The sequence below is a fragment of the Choristoneura fumiferana genome, chromosome 10 (assembly GCF_025370935.1).
Source record: "Choristoneura fumiferana chromosome 10, NRCan_CFum_1, whole genome shotgun sequence".
Classification (NCBI taxonomy): domain Eukaryota; kingdom Metazoa; phylum Arthropoda; class Insecta; order Lepidoptera; family Tortricidae; genus Choristoneura; species Choristoneura fumiferana.
Window position 1 is genome coordinate 11,922,734 of NC_133481.1, and position 5,055 is coordinate 11,927,788.

The window sequence follows — 5,055 nt, forward strand, 5'->3', positions numbered from 1 at the left end:
ATTTTTCGGCGGGTAGGCATTATAAGAGTAAAGTCACTTTTTAAGAAACTATTTATTAAAAATTTAATACTTGGTTTTTCTGAAAAATTTGTGTCTAGACTTATGTGTACATAGTGCAACTTACCTATCGGCAGTTATCTACTATTCATTTGCAAGTTTTACCGAATTTAAGCACTTAGTGTTCTACACTAACATCTCAGCGGATCACTTCACAATTCAGCAGGTTAATACCATCCTCTAATATGTCAAACAAGAATGTCAAGCAAACCTTGGATAACCTTGCGGAGCTTTTTAACTCCAAGATGGCTGAATTCCAAGGTAACTTGGACAAGGCGGACACGAGGAACCCAACTGTGACATCGGTGGCTGCTGATTTTAATGCTTTCAAGAGTTTCATTTCAAATGCTCTCGAGTGCCTGCAGCAGCAAGTGGCTTGCTTGACTAGACAGGTGGATCAGATCGAAGCGAGATCGAGACGGAAGATGCTTCTCTTTCATGGAGTCCCTGAGGTGGAGGACGAGGACACAGTCAAGCTGGCAGTGGATGTCTGTAAGCTGCGGGTCAAATGCGACATGTCTGCTGCTGATGTGAGCAGGTGCTTAAGGACGGGGCGTTCGCAGTCCAGCCGAAGGAGGCCCATTCTGGTTCACTTCAATGATGTTGCACTTCGTGATAAAGTTTGGTTTGCCAAGACTGCATTGAGGGGCTCAGGTATTGTTATATCTGAGTTCTTGACTCATCCTCGGCATGCTGCATTCATGGCAGCCAGGGAGCGTTTCGGAGTGGACAAGTGTTGGACGAGGGAGGGCGTCATTGTCGTGCTGGATGGGGATGGTGGGAGGCACCGCGTCACTTCTCTCGCCGAGCTTGAGAAGATCCCAACCGGGATGTCCGGGGCTGCGGGCCTCGCTGGGACGCCTCACGAGGGTGACGGACAACGGAGACGACCCAAAAGGCAGCAAAAGAAGGCACCGGCATAATTACTTTGTTCTTTCTGTTTCATTTACACTTTATCCTTTATATTCTCAACGTATTTTTTGATCTAAGTGTCTCTCATTTTTGGGCGTAGTTTACCATCACCTTTACCCACAAATTGTCATTACTTTCACTATAATTACCTCCAAATATGTGTTACTTTTTTTATCGTTTTGCCAAGTGTATTGACGTTGCGGCATGACAATTGACAGCTAGCTATATCTGGCAGTTGACACCTGGATGTAGGCGTCAAATTATAATGTTGCCAGCTTGATGTTGTTGCGTTTGGTTCTTCGTATTTTTGTTTATGTTGACTTGCTTAAAACTATCTCCTTTTTTTTTTGTATACTGCTGGCAGGTGGTTGCTGCACTTGTTTAATTAGGTTTAATTTCACATATTAAGTATATTTATATATATTGTATACATAACATTAAACAGTCTCTTTAAACTTTATGTCATCTATATGTCATGATGATAGCGCTGGTAGTGCTCGCTATTTTTCTCTTTCTTCCATTTCCGACAGTGAAACAAGTTTTAGTTCGTTACCTCCTACACTCTTTGACATGATTAACACTGAATTTCGCGACGTCCCGAATAATTTCAATTTAGTTCATTTTAACGCTCAAAGTATCCCAGCCCATTTTAACGATATGTTATTAAGCTTTAATGTAAAGAACCTCCATGCTATACTTGTTTCTGAGTCCTGGCTTAAGCCGTGCCTTCCATCTACCTCATATTCTATACCTGGCTTCAGTCTCATCCGCAATGATCGCTCTGGTAGGGGTGGTGGAGGAGTTGCTATCTATCTTCGTTCTTGCTTTCCCTACTCTATAGTCAGCATGTCACCTCAGTCATCTTCCTCCGACGCCCCCGAATATCTTTTTCTCGATGTAACTTTGTCTCACGAAAAGGTACTTCTTGGAGTTTTCTATTCCCCTTCTATCCATGTAAATTACTTTGCATCTCTTGAAAAGCTCCTTGAAGATATTTCACCGTCGTTTAAGCATCATATTTTAATGGGTGACTTTAACACGTGCCTCCTTAAAAATGATTCTCGCTCTAAGTCCCTTAAGTCGGTCGTCGAGGCTTGCAATCTTAGTATAATTCCCTCTAATGCAACTCATCATTTCCCGAACTGTTCTCCCTCTCTTCTAGACATAGCTCTGACCTCTTCCCCTGGTCATGTTGCTAAGTCGGGCCAGTGTTCTGCTGATGCTTTCTCCTACCATGATCTAATTTACCTTTCTTACAAAATTCGTCCCCCTAAGGTTAAACATAAAGTGATCCTGCAGCGCAGCTTTGGTCGTATGAACACTGATTTGCTTCGTAAGGATGCAATGAAGGTTGATTGGGGGTCTGTCTCTGAAGCTAGCACGGTTGATAAACAAATTGATATTTTTAACTCTCTTCTCACCAAGCTTTACGACGTGCATGCTCCAGTCAAACCTATTAAGGTTAAACATCTTCCTGCTCCCTGGCTCACCGATGACATCAAAACGCTGATTAGAAAGAAAAATCTGGCTAGATCTAAGTACAAGGCTGACCCTTCGGATAGGAACAGGGACAGGTATCGTGCTTTGCGAAATCGTTGCAGCACCATCTGTCGAGACGCTCAAAGACGCCATATTCATAACGCAGTTGAAAACGGGGACTCTGCCAAAGTTTGGAAATTTTTAAAATCATTAGGAGTTGGTAAATCTCGGCAAAACTCTGTTCCAGTTGATATCAATATTGATCAGCTAAACCAACATTTCTCGTCTTCGGCTATTTTTCATGGTCCTGAAAAAGACACGACACTTTCTTATCTTTCTACGCTATCAACTCCTGATACTTCTTCCTTTTGTTTCAATCAATTTACCGACAGTGATGTTAGGAAGAACGTATTATCCATCGCTTCTAACGCTGTTGGCGTCGACAGTGTAAGCCGTGCTATGATTCTCCCTATCCTTGATATACTCGTCCCAGTCATCACTATTATATTAAACAATTCTATTTCATCCAATATTTTCCCTTCAGCGTGGAAAGACGCTGAAATTGTTCCTTTAGCAAAAAAATCTAGTCCAGCATCCTTTTCTGACTACCGGCCAATTTCCATTCTTCCTTTTCTTTCCAAGGTTTTAGAACGTCTTGTACACCAGCAGTTGACATCATACCTAACCAGAAACGATCTTCTCAATCCATTCCAATCAGGCTTCCGTCCCGGTCATAGTACGGCAACCGCGCTTGCGAAGATCACTGATGACATCCGAATAGGCATGGATAACAGGAAACTTACGGTTTTAACCCTATTAGATTTCAGCAATGCGTTCAACATGGTTGACTTCGACATTATGCTTGGTATTTTACGTTCTCTTAACATATCTCCTGCGGTTATTGAATGGTTTCGTAGTTATTTAGTGGGTCGTCGGCAAAGAATAAAGGTGGATGATTCACGATCTTCATGGTGCAACACGCTCGCTGGTGTACCTCAAGGTGGAGTGTTATCTCCATTACTTTTCTCTATCTTCATAGATTCTATTTCTCATAATCTTCATTCTTCGTATCACCTTTATGCTGATGACCTACAAATTTATTCCCAAGGCATGCTTGCTGACCTTCCGTCGGTTATCGAATCCATTAACCTGGATTTGACAAAGATTTTAAGGTGGAGCCAACGATATGGCCTAAAGGTTAACCCGACAAAGACCCAAGTCATTATTGTTGGCAGCTCGAAACTTATCCCAAGGGTTGACTTTGTATCTTTGCCATCTGTATTTTTCGACGGAGTTCTGATACCATTTGCCGATCAGGTAAAAAATCTGGGTGTTATCTTGGACCGCACTCTGTCATGGACTCCATATGTATGTGAGATTAGCAGGAAGGTGTTTGCTGCGATGGGATCCCTAAGACGCCTTCAGAATTTCCTTCCATTTGCTACCAAGGTTGCGCTTGCACAGACTTTACTGCACCCTATTTTCGATTATGCTGACATTTGTTATCCCGATCTTTTAGAAGAGCACTTGAATAAACTTGAGCGAATTCAAAATCTGTGCATTCGGTTCATATTTGGCCTACGTAAATATGATCATGTTTCTAATTTCCGATCACAGCTCAGGTGGCTCCCCATCCGCTTTCGCCGAAACTCTCACATTCTCCATCTTCTCTACGGCATTCTCTTTAACCCTGCAACCCTCATTTTAGCTATGTTACTTCTGTTCGTTGCTCTCAGAACTTCCTCCTTACTGTCCCACTTTCAAACTCTAAATTTCTATGTTTATTCTTACACTGTCCAGGCCACTCGGTTGTGGAACTCCCTACCGATAGACTTGAGGCGCGCAAAGTCCTTGCCTATCTTTAGGTCTATGCTTAGGGAGCACTACCTGTCATCTTGCGTATAAATGTTATAGTTAGCTTATTTATGTGTTGTTATGGTATCCATCTACCTATCTATCTGTTTAGATTTGTTGTGTATGTGTATTGTATGTGTTAGTTTTATGTATTCTTGATACAGCTCTGATCTACTGTAAATTGCACCACCTGCTAAAATGTATTCCTTATTTCTGTCCATTGTAAAGGTTGCCTGGAAGAGATCGCTCTGAAGCGATAAGGCCGCCTATTGCTTACCTTAGAAAATCTCTATGTATATACTTGTTTTCTCTGTACTGTTTACTGTATTGGTGTGCAATAAAGAGTTATTGTATTGTATTGTATTGTCATTAGTTACTCGTCGCTTTGTATTTTTTTTCTTTTACACTGAGCCACGTCACTTCGTCCTTGTCTATTCATCATCATCATCATCATCTCAGCCGTAGGACGTCCACTGTTGGACTAGGCCTCCCCCACAGACCTCCAGTCGCTTCGGTTGGCAGCGGCCTGCATCCACCGTGAACCCGCGGCTTTAACCAGGTCTACCGAACATCTCGTTCGTGGACGTCCTACGCTGCGTTTCCGATCCGGGGTCTGGAAAACCTGCGTTACTGCACGTAATGTGTGGCAACACATGATGAGTGGAGGCCCTTTTTGGTATCCTGCCGTGTCACCAAGTAACTTAGTTTTAGTTTCATTACTGTAAGGTGGTGGTGCTTATCCAAACAAAAACC

General features: G+C 42.5%; 1 protein-coding gene across 1 annotated transcript in view; it reads right to left on the reverse strand.

Moving 5' to 3' along the window:
* Positions 1 to 5,055, reverse strand: part of Tmtc2 (Transmembrane O-mannosyltransferase targeting cadherins 2) — a 138,507-nt gene that overhangs the window by 19,226 nt on the left and 114,226 nt on the right. The gene's annotated exons all lie outside the window — the stretch shown is intronic.